At 38.9% G+C, this 16591-nt stretch overlaps 1 protein-coding gene and 1 pseudogene across 2 annotated transcripts in view; one reads left to right on the top strand and one right to left on the bottom strand.

Annotated features, from left to right (window-relative positions):
- The window catches only part of DST (dystonin), a 111141-nt gene that overhangs the window by 62976 nt on the left and 31574 nt on the right, over positions 1-16591 (top strand). The gene's annotated exons all lie outside the window — the stretch shown is intronic.
- LOC110596547 lies at positions 5330-5798 on the bottom strand (annotated as a pseudogene). Its single transcript, XR_002482542.1, has one exon. The product of XR_002482542.1 is annotated as a ubiquitin-40S ribosomal protein S27a pseudogene (transcript).

Genomic DNA, 16591 nt, shown 5'->3' with positions numbered 1-16591 from the left:
ACCGCAGCCTCAACCTGCTGGGCTCCAGAGATCCATCCACCTCAGCCTTCCAAGTAGTTGGAACTACAGGCGCGCGCTACCACACCTGGCTAATTTTTAAAATTTTGGATATTACAAAGCATTTAAAAAAAATTTCTGAACCCTAGTTTTTTTTTTTTTTTTTTTTAAGAGACAGGATCTTGCTCTATCACCTTGGTTGGAGTGCAGTGGTGTGATCATGGCTCACTGTAACCTTGAACTCTCAGGTTCAAGCAATCCTCCTGTGTCAGCTTCCCAAGTAGCTGGGACTATAGGTGTGAGCTACTATGCCAGGCTGAATCCTAGAATTTTTAAACATCATCATCATCATCATTATCTCAAGAGCTCTTGCATTATGGCATGCCTACCTTGTTGGGTATTGTTCCCTGTCTTCTTCCCTATTTTTCTCTTTCAATCTTCCCAGTGTTTCTCTGGGGCAGGTACATACTTTGCAGAGAAGGAAACTTGTCAAGGTTATTCAGCTGGTAGTTAATGAGGCTAACATTTAAACCTAGACACTCTTGACTTGAGCAGTTTGAGTAGGGAATGGAGGATTCCAAATGTTCACAGTCTACGACTACATGTTTATCCTAATCAATCCTCCTAAAGTATTGCAGTTACTTTGAGCCTTAGTTTTCCTAACTGCCTAGATGTAGCTGTAGGTTAAATCTTTGTGTTTTTACATCAATTAAATTATTTTGAAATGGCATTGAAAGCTATAGATAAACCCCAAACCTCATTTTGCTATCATTTTATCAGCCCTTTCCTTCTGTGGCAGAGCATCTAAGAAGTAGCAAGAGTCATTTTGTCCTATTGCCCACTCACATGAAACTGTTGGTGTATAACAACTCCCAGGCCCAGGAAGTATTTACATGTTTGGGGTTGGATGTTGGGTATGGAGAAATGTAAGTTTTAGAGCACTAGAAAATAATCCCACACACTGACTCTGTTCCTGTTACTTTTCTGATTCTAGTTTTTTTGCACACTAAAACAGATGGCCTACGTTTTCTCATAACTTAGGATCTCGGGGACTTTCTCATGGATCTGAAAGAATATTTGATTAAAAGCTGCTAGTGCTTTTAGGTTATTGCCCAAGCTGTAGATCTTGCCTCTGCTGGCAAGATCTTGGCCCGTGACCTTCTGTTTTCTTAACTTTGGGCTCCCACCACAAGTAAGCAAATGGATTATTGAGCCCGCAAATGTTGGCGCAGGAGTTGGAGGACAGATAGGTTTAGCACAGGTGACTGGGTGGTCCTATTTTCTGAAATGGATACACGTGAAGGAAAAAGCAATTTGGGGTTGAGGGGTAGAAATAAACATTTCCAATTTGGATGTGTTAAGTCTGAAATATCTATTAGACATTCTTGTGTTTGGATTTCATGGAAGATGTGAGTTTGAGTTTGGGAGTCATTAGGGAGAACACAGATGTTACTAAATCCATGGGACTGAGGGGGATGACTCAGAAAGTGAACTGATGGAAAAGAGAAGCAGTTGAGAACTAAGCCTTGGGGCCTAGCAATGTTGAGAGTTTGGGAGGAGGATTGAGATTCCCTTATGACTTCCAACTCCTTCCTCAGAAATACAGATGCCGTCAGCAGAGATGGGGCCAGGCCTCTTGACTTTAAGGATTCTCATCGTAGGCCAAGAAAAGGCCATTCAGGTAGATACTAGAATAAAATAGCAGAAAAGAATTTTCCAGACATACTCATTCTTCTTTCCCTTCCCTGCACTCTCCCCTACTAAACCACTTCCTTGACCTCACCCTTCTTTTCCTTCTGTTGTGAGTTTCTGACTTTGAGTATTGGGGGAAATTTTCTGCTGCTCTAATTGGAGGTTAGGTTTGTAAGACTACAGGATATTTTGGAACATTGCATAGATTTAATTTTTTAAAAGTAATATTAAGATTGTATGTCATCTTTGTAGTTGAGAGCTCGCTTCTGTGGTTAGGAAAGACTTAGGCACACATCCTTGATCTCATTGAAAATATAGCAGGGTGTTTCTCTGTTCCTTTCCTGCTTGTATTATTCAGTGGTCTTCCCCTTCCCTTTCCTTTTCGTATGTGCAGGACCAGGCAACTTTATTTGCATAACCTCAGGACACTTCCCCTTCTTTGGAAGATATGGCTGTGGCTGTACAGCTCATACCTTATTTTGGCTAATTAATTGGTGGATCCAAAGCTCTTAAAGAAAACGTTGGTTTCCTTTTCTTCTTTGGAATTCAAGAGGATGAAAAGAATTAATAAAATCACATTTCTTTGGCTAACTGCCTGAAAACTGTCATTGTTTCGAATGACACCCATTCAATTTACTGAGTCTTTGCTACACATTGCAGTACCTCCCTTTTTAGGTTCTTAATTAATGGAATCTTATAAAAGATTTCATTTATTACAAATTCACTGTCAATAGGTATAAGAATAATTGGTGCACAGGAGCATGAAAGGTAGGTGGAATATACTGTATAAACAGTGTTACTACAGATAGTGTTTAGTCTCTCAGACAACTCATGAAACCAAGACTAACTTGATGAAGGGATTCATGTGCTCGCCTTGGAGAAAAATAAGCATGTCTTTCCTACTCATGATTTTTCTTGAGGTCAATATTTTGACTGCAATAAGGCGTCTTGCGATTCTTTCTGTCTTTCTAGTGCACAGAGACACCTATTATCTTAAAAACAAAACAAAAAGATCTTAAATTATTTAAACTCCAAGCAAAGGCAACTTAAATAAAGCATTTAGATAGTCATTTGTACGTTCAAAATTTTCAGAATTGTCAATCAAGGACTGAAAGGAAAGTCCCTTCAAATATGGTCTGGTTTATTACTTTACCTTTAACCAGAACAATCCTTAAATTGTTCTGGGAAGATGAGGATAAATTCCTTTATTTTAAATAACACAACCATAGCTTTCCTCAGAATCCTTTTTGGAATTTAACCACTATCTTTGCCGGAAACAACTTCTTGATCTTTGCCCCAAATCCCATGGTTACAATTGGAGACCATTTCTTGTTGTTGTGACCTCGCTGAAGAAGATGAAGCATGGCCCACCTGCTATTGTTGTCATCAGCCCTTGTACATCAAAGAATGTTAAAATTTGAGGGCATCTTAGCACTTATCTGATTCAGCACTTCTCCTAATTCTGGTTTTCTCTCTGCCTCAGTACTTTTAGTGGTAAGGTCTCCCATCACTAGATAGTTCTAATTAGTGGCAAGTTAATTGTACTTGATGATCTATAAGCTTTTTCTTTTCTAGGCTCATGGTTCCATCTTTCTGAATCTTTTCTCATAGGTCTAATTCCTTATTTTCTAAATATCACCTTTGTTGCACTAATTCCTTATTTTTCTAAATACCACCTCCGGGAGATTAAGGGTCCATCTGATTCTCTAAATATCACCTCTATTTTTTTTTAAGTTGTAGAATGATGAGTAAAATCAATCTATGAAAACTGAACACCTCCAAACAAAATCTGGTTTTTGCCTTAGGAGAAGAGAAGCCAGTTCTGAAAATGACAATAATGTTTAATGAAAACTATTGCTTTGCAGTGGTACTTTGTAGTTAAGTAACACTTCATATTTTTCAAAGCATTTTCATAGTCACTATCTCAATCTGAACAACTACCCTGTGTTAATAATATATGAATCCCATATGACAAAATAAAGTCTCAGAGAGTAAGTGATTGGCTCAAGTTCATAAGGCTAAATAGACAACAGATGTCCCCCATCCTTGCAACCTCTTGTCTCCTATGTTTATCCTATGTTTAGTCTCTAGCTCAGATAATAGTTAGGGAACTGGATGAGAACTTTAAGGAAGAAGAATATAAATTCCACTTGACTAGAGGCATTCCTCATCTTTCCAGCATGACTCATTCACCGAGAGTAGCTTTATATCTTTGAGAGTCTGCTCACAGCCTGCAGTATCTATGTTGGCCACTTAGGGTACCAACATATTGGCAATTCCACTTTTGTGTAATACTGTCAAGCCCATCCTACAGCCTCCACGCATTATTCATTTCAATTGATAAAGCGGATAATCACCTCTGTTGCTGGGGTATACCATTGGCTTATCCACATTGGCTCTACCCCCACTAATACAGCTCAGCTTCACCAAGATGGGTGAGGAACAGATACTGTCTTAGTCCATCTGCATTGCTACAAAGAATACCTGAGATTAGGTCATTTATAAGTAATAGCTTTTATTTTCTCACTGTTCTGGAGACTGGGAAGTACAAGATCAAGATGCCAGCAGGTTTGGCGTCCCTCATTATGGCACCTTGTTATTGTGATCTCACCTGGCAGAAGGCAAAACGGAAAGAGTAAGACAGAGAGAGGTAGCTCTCTGAAGGTTCTTATGATGATATTAATTCATTCAGAAGGGCACAGTGTCCATGACTTAATCCCTTCCAAAAGGCTCCCACCTCTTAATACTGTCACATTTGAGATTAAGTTTCAACACTTGAATTTTGGGTGGGACACAACATTCTAACCATTAGCAGATAACTAAGCTAATCTGATGTTAAAATTAAGTCTAAACACCCCTGTGAATGGTTGGTAGGAATGTAAAACGATTCAGCTGCTATGGAAAACAATATGGCTGCTCTTCACAAATTTAAAAATAGAATTATCATATGAGCCAGTGATTCTGTTTTTGGATATATACCCAGGAGAATTGAAAGCAGGCTCTCAAAGAGATATTGGGCACCCATGTTCATAGCAGCATCATTCACAATAGCTGAAAGGTGGAAGTAACTCAAGTGTCCATGATCAATGAATGGATAAACAAACAAACTGTGATATATACATACAATGGAATATTATTCAGCCTTAAAAAGGAAGGAAATTCAGACACATGCTACAACATGTCTAAGTTTTGAGGACATTATGCTAAGTGAAATAAGCCAACCACAAAAAAACTCCCAAATGTGTAATTCCACTGATGGGAAGTGTCTAGAGTAGTCCAATTCGTAGAGACAGAAAATAGAACGGTGGCTGCCAGGGCTGGGGTGAAGGGACGATGGAGAGTTATAGGCTATGAAACAGAAGAATAGCAATAGCATTTTGTAGAATTAGGACCCCAAGTGATGAGAACAGTAGATAGGCTATATACTTAGCTATTTTAAAACAAAATGTGAGAGGCACAAGGTAAACAAGAGATAATTACAAGTAACATGCTAAGAAAAGGATTTAATGACTAATTGGAGGACATTTCCATATACATCCATCATGGGCATGACTGTGGATTGACTATCAGATGGTAAGACATGTTTCCTATGAGTGAAATGACAGTTGGCATCATTATTCTTTTTTTTTTTTTAAGTTCATGTCTTTTATTAACCCATACACAATTACTTCTCTTCTGGTCTGTTGAAGCAATAAGTCAGACAACATTTGCCACAGTAATGTCTGTCAAAGTGGCTGGCCATAAAAACTCCAGCACCACATTCTTCTGAAGGGGACTCTTGACAAAGGTGACTGATTTTGCCATTCTCATCCACCTTATAGTACTTCAGGACAGCCAGCTTAACCTTCTTTCTCTTATGCTTATTCTTCTTGGGAGTTGTATAAGACTTCTTCTTCCTTTTCTTAGCACCACCACGAAATCTCAACACAAGATGAGTCAGACAGAGTACGTCCATCTTCTAGTTGCTTGCCAGCAAAGATCAGTCTTTGCTGATCAGGAGGAATTCCCTCCTTATCCTGGATCTTGGCCTTCACGTCTTCTATTGTATCCGAGGGTTCAACCTTGAGAGTGGTGGTCTTCCCCATAAGGGTTTTCATGAAAATCTGCATCTTGGCGGTGGTCCCACCACAGATGGTGGATCAAAAAGGAAACCATTATTCTTAAAAAAGACAATCTACTTAGAATAAAAGCTCTTAATTGAGGTGTAAGCGATATCCTATACTACATTTGCCATATGAGTTACACAGCCTTCTGATACTCTGGAGTAAACAATGTTGACCTAAAATAATATAAGCTAATATAAGCTTGAATACAAATGCAAAATATTATACATTGTTTATGAGCATTTTATATTCTCATGTCAAAATACTGTTCAGAAACATTATTTAGCAAATAGACATATTGATATTGTTAGGAGCTAGGATTTTCAGTGACATGGAAAAGAGATACAGATATAAAATCAGAGAATTTAAGAAAACCCCTCTAATCCTAAAATTGAATGGGAAATATCAGTTTGAACTCATGATGACTTAATTTAAAAAAGTATAGATGCTCTTTGATCCATTATAAGTGTAAAATATTATAAGTCGAACCACCAGAAGTTGAGGACCATCTCTATTTCTGTTCTGATCACTGAAAAGGTCTAGCAATAATGACCAGTCCAGGAATAATGCCCGTATTGTGGTATGCTAATATCATATCCTACCGACACAAACTCAGACTGTGTCTGATTTCTTAAACAGATCCCTAGAAGAGATTCTTGTGAAGGTGGTTTATAGAGAGAGAGCTCTGGGAGGAGAGTAAGGGAAGCAGGATAGGGCAGGGGGTGAAAGCTAGAAGCAAAGATGTGTGCTTGGCTGGGGTCTAGCTTCAGCCTGGTCCTGCACTGAGTTCTGGTGCATGAATTGCACTACAGAGTTAGCCTCAACTTGAAGCAAGCCTTTTGTCCCTCACCTCAGTCAGTTGTTGGCCACGGACTGCTAAGAAGCCTGGCTTAGGATTGTAGGCCATTAGCAGCCTACACTCCCAGCAGCTGGGAGCTGGGTCCATTGGCAACTGGAAGGGCACCTATAGAAACCACCAATCACAGGCTTCTTGGAGAAATGGCTGATTCCAGATCTAGAACAGAAAATGTAGAATGAACCTGGCACATCTTGTCAACCAAGAAAGCAAAGCAGCATCAGAGACTACTGGGGTCATGTCAGATGGACCAGGAGTAAACTTGAAGGGGTTCCTACTGCCCAACCAGTAAGAATAGTGATTTCAATGGATTGAAATACATTCGTATACTTAAAACTTATGATATTTTTCAGAACCACCTCTTTGGTGGCCTTTGGAGAATGCCGGGGAACCAACTTACTTTTCTGAAAAGCGGTAAAGGGAAGAAATCAAGCTGTATCTTGTCTTTCTGTAAAAATTGTTCCACACAGTAATCAAATAGTTGTTGAGGGGAAAAATAATTGAAATTAGCTGGGCTTGGTGGCTCAACCTGTAATCCCGTGCCTTTGGGAGGCTGAGGTGAGTGGATTGCCTGAGCCCACGGGTTCGAGACCCACCTGGGTAACTTGGCGAGACCTCATCTCTACAATAAATCAAAAATTAGCCAGGCGTGGTAGTGCGTGCCTATAGTTCCAGCTACTTGGAAGACTGAGGCGGAAGGATCACCGGAGCCCAGCAGGTCGAGGCTGCGGTGACCGGGAGCGGCTACTGCACTCTAGCCTGGGTGACAGAGTGAGACTCCAACTCAAAAAATAAATAAATAAATAAATAAAAATAAAAAGAATTGAAATGAGTTAATGAACCTAGACAATGGTCATCAATATCAATGACTGCCAACACCCAAAAGAGAGGCAATCACACACATACGCCTGCTGATGGAAGTTTACAGTAATACATATGAAGTACTCTTGCTAAAGAAAAAACTGAGCCTAAGATCAAACTCTTAGTTCCAATTACAGATTTGCACAAGCTACAGGGGACAGAGTAAAATGTGAAATGATGTGATGAAAATACAGTTAGCAAAATCAGACTGTGGGAAGCTCTAGGACAAGTATCCTCAGTTTCTTCAACAAATAAATTATGAGAAAAAAAGCAAGAGTGGTAACCTACACATGAAAAGAGACGGAAGAGACCTACCCATTACATGTGATATGCATGCCTTGTTTGGACGAACAAACTGAGTATAAAAGAAAGAGTTCTTGAGAAAACCGGGAAAATTTGAACATTATAAAATTTGAACATTTGATGACATCAAAAAACTTATATACATACTTTAGGTTGATGATGGTGTTTAGATTTTGTTAAAAATAGTTCTTATCTGTTAGAGATGCATACTCAAATATTTATTGATGAAATAAGATTCCTGGGATGGGCTTTAAAATAATCCTGCAGGTTGGGGAGAAGAGGTGGCTAGGGTTATAGCTGAAGGAGTACTGACCAGGAGGTGGTGTGGTCATTGTTGAAGCTGGGTGTTGCATAAGGGGCAGTTTTTTATACCTTTCCTTTGTTGTATGAGCTTGAAATTTTCTGTAATAAGATGTTAAGAGACATAGCCGGGCGTGGTAGTGTGCGCCTGTAGTTCCAGCTACTGGAAGGCTGAGGCGGAAGGATCGCCTGAACCCAGCAGGTCACTGCACTCCAGTCTGGGCGACAGAGTGAGACTCCAACTCAAAAAAAAAAAAAAAAAAAAAAGATATTAAGAGACAAACTTTAATTTGTTGAAGTTTACATCACCAACACTTTGCTTCATTAAGCCCCTCTTCTGGCATTTGTTTTCCATAGAATATTTCTAAATTTTTATCAATAACATTTCCAAATTTTAGATAATTATTATTAAAGGATTTTAGGAAGGCGGAGGAGGGATATTCCCAAGACCATCTTTTGATTTAAAAAAAAAAATTCTTTCTTTCTTTTAACAACAAATAACTCTTTGCTTATTTGTTAGCCTTTTTATATGGAACATTAGAAAAACATATTAGTGAATGGTGTATACAAGTGCTTATTATTTAAAACTTAAAAGATAATATAAAATAGACAAGGAATTTTGTAGGCATATTCTTTGGTTTTAATATGTGGGACTGATATTTCCTTGAGCTTGCTGTTTTTGTTCTTTGAACATGTATTGTTATGAGACTAGAATCATTATTGAAACAAAACTGACCCTAAAGGCAGCATGCTGTCACATTGCTTGACTTTGTCTTGTTGAAGTTCAAGTGATACCTGGTCTAACACTTTTTCCATAGTAAGTAGAATTCGTCCATTCCAGTATGACTTTTACTGGATAATATTCCATTATTACCCAGCAAATGCCACTTACATCTTCTCACAGAGCTCATGAAATTTTGATGATGACTAAAATGCGAGATATTGAGTTGCCTTATCGATTTGAGTTAATCTTTCATATTGACATCACATTCCATTATGTGACTCTCTATTTGGGAAGTGGTTTTCCAGTGGTAGATTATTTGCTTTCATTTTGCTGCTCATAATTCTGCTTTTCTGTTTTAAATATGGAGGCAAGCCATTGATTTACACGTTTCTAGCTCTGTTTAAAGCGTGATTTTAAAAGTTTGAAGCTGTCATTAGTTAGCTTTAGAATTATCTGTGAATCTTATTTACAGATTAGCCCTATTAGAAATAGGCATGGATAACTGAGAATAGAGTATAATTTTTAGCTATGTTGCCAGATACAATAAAATATTTCATTTGCCTTTTCCAAAACTGGATAGCTGGGTGTGGATATCTTTCAGAAACAATGAGGTCCTTGTAGGACATGTGCTTTCATGCTATTAATTTTCTTAACTTGCAGGCACAGAAAAATAATTATTTTTAAGTAGCCAGCATCAGTATTGAAAATGAGCCCAAGTCGGGCTTGGTGGCTCAGCCTGTAATCCCGTGCTTTGGGAGGCTGAGGTGAGTGGATTGCCTGAGCCTGTGGGTTTGAGACCCGCCTGGGCAACTTGGCGAGACCTCATCTCTACAATAAATCAAAAAATCAGCTGGGCATGGTAGCGTGTCCCTGTAATTCCGGCTACTTGGACGGCTGAGGCGGAAGGATCACAGGTTGTGGCTGCAGTGGCTAGGAGCGGCCACTGCACTCCAGTCTGGGTGACAGGGTGAGACTCCAACTCAAAAAAAAAAAAAGACAATGAGCCCATTTTTCTTGACCATATTTCTTATCAGAATAACCATTTCCCTTGAACTGTGACAATCAGTCGTGACATATTGCTTTCAGGCTTTTCTCCTGCTTCTGCAATTCAAGAAGGTTAAACATTATTGAGCATTGACCTTTGTCCCAGGAGTTCAGAAGGGCAAACACTGTACATTTAATCTGAACGTTTACTTTAAAGTGGAGTTCTATGCTAATTCAGCTCTTTGGAGTTTTAAACAAGAAGTGTTAGAAAAATTGTCAGCCAAGATTCTTGGCACCTCTTTTTGCCCTGTTTTTTTTATTGTGAGGAGAGGGTACTTTTTTTCTGTGAAACTGAAAATTAGCCACCCATTTAATAAAGCATGAGCTAGAGCTAGTCAGGCTTGATTTCTTCCACTGATGACAAATTATGGAAATTGTGATTTTTACTAATAAAGAGAAACCACTTGGGTTAAATATCAGATTGCTGATCTTTTGAGTTATATTTTACCTGTTCTTAGGAGTAAAAGACTGAGTAGTGTTGGAGAGTTTTAGAACTCTGTGGCTCATGGCCTGCTCTTAACAACCTTAGTGGCTGTTTTTTTTAAATGTAAAAATAAACTGTTGGGTCTAAAGGTGGGAGGTGCAGTGGGAAATCAGTCAGTTGACTGTCACACTTTGTCTAATTCTTTTGGCGCTGTTTGCCTTACATTCTTAGTTATTTTTACATTACATGTTCTTTTATTTCCTTAGGTATATGTAACTTTTAGGAAGAGACTATTGTATATTACTAGGCACTCCATGCATTTCTATTATCTGATATTTGAAAATATCTCTTTCACTAATTATGGAACCAGGTAAATTGAAAAACAGAACAATTCTGCTTTCTAAGAAATGTACTAAGATTGTTTCTTCAAAGTAATTTCTTCTTTGTGGTTCTGTCTCTTATTCTGACTCTAATAATGAGAAGAATTATGCCGCATTAGAACAAAGAGATGGTGATTTGTGTTCTAAACCTTAGCCCCAGGGAATTTGGGACTTCAGTAAATTTTTAATAATGAATCTTGACTTTTTTTCTGAATTGCTTAGCTGTCATGGAGTAAGAGAACATTGTAAGATGGGAATTCAGAGTGAGGAGGAGTTAAAAAAGGAAAACCATAAGTTCAGTAGTTGTGACAAATGACCGAGTTAGATTGTATTTTATATATCTACAAGTGCCTTGATTCCCTTTTGAGTGTCATCTACTCATTGTGAGACTAGAATTAATATTTTAAGTTGTATGCTACAACAGCATTTGCTTTAGTAATGAACTGGGTCTAGTTTAATTTTGCTTGAGCTAAGACTTTTTAAATATTTTAAAATTTCTTTTTAGCGGCATTCTGTGTCCCAGGCCGGAGTGCAGTGGTGTGATCAGAACTCACTGCAACCTCGAACTCCTGGGCTCAAGTGATCCTCCTACCTCAGCCTCTGGAGTAGCTGGGACTACAGTCTTGTACCACTATGCCTGGCTAAATTTTTTTTTTTTTTTTGGTATAGTCTGGGTCTTACTATATTTTCCAGGCTGGTCTCCAATTCCTGGCCTCAAGTGATCCTTCTGCCTTGGCCTCCGAAAGTGTTGGTATTACAGGTGTAAGAACTGCACATGGCCTGAGCTAAGACCTTTTAGCAAACATAAGCAGTATCATGGAGTGGCTAAAAGTGTGCCTTCTGGAGCCATATAGTCTGACATGAGTTTAAATTCTGGCTTTAGCACTTACCAGTTTAAAGTGAGTTATTTAGTTTCTCTGTGGCTCAGATTTCTCAACTTTAGAATGGAGGTCATAACTTCATAATGTTACTGTGTGGATTAATCTATTTATAGATTTGAATGAGCAAGAAAAGTTATCATGGTATACTATTTAATTCAGCAGTGGATAATAGTAAGACGAAATTAACCATGATATTGTTAACTATGGACTTAAGCAAAAAGTCTGTAAAAAACTATAATCTTTGTCTATTGTAACACGGTCCAAATAGTATCTAAGGTTAGTGAATCTAGAGATACCACTGTATGCATATTATTTAGAGTTTTTAAGGTAAATGCCATAAGAAATAAAGAGTTGAAAGTGGGAAGAAGAGCCAGGAGGCTCAATTTTTGTGTATAATTTATTTATTGACTAGGGTACAAAGAGAAATTAAATGTATCCTTTCATACCAATCATTGAACCCACTGTCTTCTCGTAAGGAAACATTCAGGACAGGTTCTACTGCAGGTCACTGTTACCTAACAGAAAATTCTTGGGTCACTTTCAAGCATTAACAATTTTAGCCCAGTCTGATAATAACACAACTCCAGCCTGCCCTCGCAAATTATCACAACTTCATATTCAAAGTTAATATTTTTTCCTTCTCTCAGTTTGAGCCAGATTCAGGTTGACGTGGCGAAGGACATGGTTGGTTTTTCTCTTTTCCTTCCTCATTTTCTCCACATTTTGGTCCTCACAGTTCTAGGATTGGGGAAGGAGAGAGAGGCTTAGGGGAAATGGGTCTAGTTTTGCCCAGCCTACGTGGTTGTGGCCTGACATTGGCACCCCCAAATGTGTTATAGTTCCCTTCATGTGGGCAAAGTCTTTTCTTGACTTGTGTGTTCCTGCCTTGGCCCTCTGAGTTTCTGATGCTTTACCCCTTCTGTTCAGTTGTTTCTTCCTTCTACAAAGTCCTTTTGGATAAGATCCCTTTGAATAGAAGCTTAAACTAGTTTTCTCTCTCTCGGTTTCCATACCAGGCCTCCCCAAAGCATGTGCCTTTGCTGCCATGGGAGCAGGGAGCAGCTCAGTGCTAGGCAGGCCTTTTACTCTGGCCATAGTCTTCAACTTTAGATTCTTTTGGTGAGAGTCACAGTCTGGTAGTACATTCTCTAAACTTCAGGAAAGATATGTCCTGTCCTTTGTGAAGTCTCCTTGAAGCCCACTCTCCCTTGGTTTAAGTGGCGATCCCCAACCTTTGTGGCATACGGACCGGTTTCATGGAAGACAATTTTTCCATGGACCGGGGGTAGGGGATGGTTTCAGGATGAGTCAAGTGCATAATATTTATTGTGCACTTTATTATTATTACACTGTAATATATTAATTAAATAATTATACAACTCACCACTTAAAAAAAGAGGTACAGATGGAAGTGGTAAATAAAATAATCAGTGGGCCATGCACAGACTAAAATCAGTGTCGGATTCTGACTTAAAACCTGCCACCAGATGCAGCTGTAGAATTGAAGTACATCAACTCACTTGCCACCGACTAATAGGGTTTTGATATGAGTCTGCAAGCAGTTGATTTATTATGGTCTCTGTGCAGTCAAACCTCACTGCTAATGTTAATTTGTATTTGCAGCCGTTCCTAGCACTAGTGTCAATGCCTCAGATCATCAGGCATTAGATTCTCATAAGGAGCGTGCAACTTAGATCCCTTGCATGTGCTCCTATGAGAATCTAATGCTGCAGAGCTCAGGTGGTAATGCAAGTGATGGGAGCAGCTGTAAATACAGACGAAGCCTTGCTTGCTCACCCACCACTTATCTCCTGCTATGGGACTGGCTCCTCACAGACTACAGACTGGTACTGGTCCATGGCCTAGGGGTTGGGTACCCCTGGTTTAAGGTACAGGGTAAGCACATGAACCCCTTCTCCAGGAGGAAATGCTCAAGGCATCAATGGCTTTCTCCAGAACAATCTCTCCTCTTGGTTTCTGGCTTTGTTTACCTCTCTTGGATTGGTGATGGCTCATGTTGCTCTAATTGACATTACAGTCTCTTACCATGACCATCATGGATTATCTAGCATAGTGCTTTTCATATATTTGTGGGGAATTTTTTTTTTTTTTTAATTTCCAATCCATTGCATGTCTACACCTGGTTCTTTATTGCTTGACTGGTCTTTAGCTCACATTGCAGGTGAGTTCGACAGTATCTGAAATGGCCTGTTCAACAAGGCAGGTTTACTGGTCAGTTGCAGTTCTAGGACAGTGTCAGATTACACTAAAATTTTCTAAATACTGTAAGTCCCCCTACATATGAATGAGTTCTATTCTGAGAGTGCACTTGTAAATCCAATTTGTTTGTAAGTCCAACAAAGTTAACCTAGATACCCAACTAACACAATCGGCTGTACAGTACCAGCTACATCATTGCTGCTTTTGTGCTTGCTTCTGGGTATCCTGGGCTTGAAATAAAGATACTGCTTTGGGGTTGATGTATATGGAAAAACTGTATTGAAAGACACTGAAGATCTAAGTTTGCAGCATATATGATGTTCACAGATAGAAATACTCAATATCTTTAATATATTATTTCCCTCAACAGGCTTCTTTCTGTTTCCTTCAGAACTTGAGAAACTGAGATAGAATTTTATGTAAAAGAGCAAAAGCCTGGTAAAAGCCAAGATATTCTTGAGGAGAAAAAGGTAGTAAATATGTATAAAAAGAATATTTCCAGCACAAATGCAGAAAGAGAGGAATCTGTCCTTAGCCTAATTCATAATATTAATGCATCTAAAGAAAAAAATTACCTAAGAAAAAGGAACTGAGGCTATCCTGGAAACTAGAGGTGCATGTGGATAGTAAGAGGGATGATGGGAAGTGGAGGAAGTAGAATAAGAGAAGCATTTGAGGAAGGGGGTCTGGTTTCATCTGCAAAGTTACCCTCTGTTATACATGGATGCATCTGGGTATTGTAGTGCGATTCTATTAGATATTTGGATCAGCAATTTCAAACATTTTTGTGCAACTACACCTAAAATCATATTTTAAAAAATGTTTTACAACTTACATGTTTTTAAGGTGGCATCTGTCATATTTTAGCATATATTTAAATAATAACAAAGGATATAATTGCCAGTATATTGAAAATTATTACAATTTAAAATTTTAAAAATCATATTTATTAAGTTTATTCAATGGAATCTAAAATGTTTAGAGAATTGGTACCCACACACCATCATCCATTTAAGAAATATATAAACAAATTTATCTCTATGCTGGAAATTTTACATTATTTCTTTTCCTACTTGAATTTGTATTTTTATTCCATTTCCTCCACAGAACTTTTTGCTGCACTAAAATTTTTTTATACATAAAAAAAGAAAGATACTGGCTACTATACTTTATTTTATTTTATTTTATTTTATTTTTTTGAGTTGGAGTCTCACTCTGTCGCCCAGACTGGAGTGCAGTGGCTGCTCCCGGCCACCGCAGCCTCGACCTGCTGGGCTCCGGTGATCCTTCCACCTCAGCCTTCCAAGTAGCTGGAACTACAGGCACATGCTACCACGCCCGGTTGATTTTTTGATTTATTGTAGAGATGAGGTCTCACTGCCCAGGCGGGTCTCGAACCCGCGGGCTCAGGCAATCCACTCACCTCAGCCTCCCAAAGGCACGGGATTACAGGCTGAGCCACCGAGCCCGGCTCTACTATACTTTATATAGTACTGTACAGTAAAGTACACAAAAGCATAATCACTTGTAGACCATGTGTGTGCGTTACAATGTATGCCAGACATGTGAACTAACTTATATGTTTGGACTTATGAATGTACATTCACATCTTTGAAAATTCACAACTTGAAGATTCATATGTAGGGGACTTACTGTGTACCCAATTCTGTATTTATCTTGTAATAAACTGCCAGTAAAAGCAGTTCTCAGACTGGCACCAGTCCATGGGCATCTTTTGAGTTGGACTGTTCTAAACATGTTTCTTTAGGATTGAGGAAGAGTGGAATTTATTGTATTGTCCCTGACCTTTTGGATGTCAGCTAAAATAGGCTAAAAAGTTCTAGTTTAATATCCTATCCTAATTAGAATAGATCTTCATTAATTTCACATATTTTTATTGTTTGGTCTGTGCCACAGATCTTATAAAAATAAACCTTCTTACTCTAGAAAGAAGAGAGAGCTAATAAACTCATAATTAAATACATATTTTGTTAGGAGGTTATAAATAGTCCGAAGAAAAATGCTTCAGATAAGGGGGAAGATAATATTGGGGAGGATTGGTAGACTGCAGGTTTACATTGCATGGTCAGGAAATGTTCTTTGATAAGGTGACATTTGTCAGAGATCTGTATGAGTGATAGAGCCCAGTATCTGGGTAAGAGCCTTTCAGGCCAAATGCTTTTTTAGCATTATTTTTTCTTCTCTTTTCTTTTTTTCTTTTTTCTTTTTTGAGTTGAAGTCTCACTCTGTTGCTCAGGCTGGAGTGCAGTGGCACATGCACGGCTACCCCAGCGTCTACCTGCTGGGCTCCAGTGATCCTTCCACCTCAGCCTTCTAAGTGGCTGGAAACTGCAGGTGCGTGCTACCATGCCTGGCTAAGTTGCCCAGTCTGGTCTCGAACCCGCAGATTCAGGCAATCCACTCACTTCGGCCTCCCAAAGTGCTGGGATTACAGGCTGAGCCACCGAGTCCAGCTGCATTATTTCTTCTTAATTAATGGGCATATTTTATTAATATTTGAGTCAGAGTCTGTGTCACCCAGGCTGGGGTGCAGTGGCACAATCACAGCTCACTGCAGCCTCAACCTCCTGGGCTCAGGTGATCCTTCTACCTCAGCCTTCTGAGTAGCTGGGACTACAGATGCATGCCACCATGCCCAGCTATTTTAATTTTTTTTGTAGAGACAGGGTCTCACTATGTTGTCCAGGCTGGCCTTGATCTCCTGAGCTCAAGCAGTCCTCCTGTCTTGGCCTCCCAAAGTGTTGGAATTTCAGGCATGATGTTTTACTTTAAAAAAAAAAAAAAG

This window comes from Carlito syrichta, unplaced genomic scaffold (assembly GCF_000164805.1).
Source record: "Carlito syrichta isolate Samal-C Ts95f unplaced genomic scaffold, Tarsius_syrichta-2.0.1 Scaffold309876, whole genome shotgun sequence".
Taxonomy (NCBI): Eukaryota; Metazoa; Chordata; class Mammalia; order Primates; family Tarsiidae; genus Carlito; species Carlito syrichta.
The sequence above is the reverse complement of the archived record's forward strand: the minus strand, read 5'-3'. Positions and strand labels throughout refer to the sequence as shown.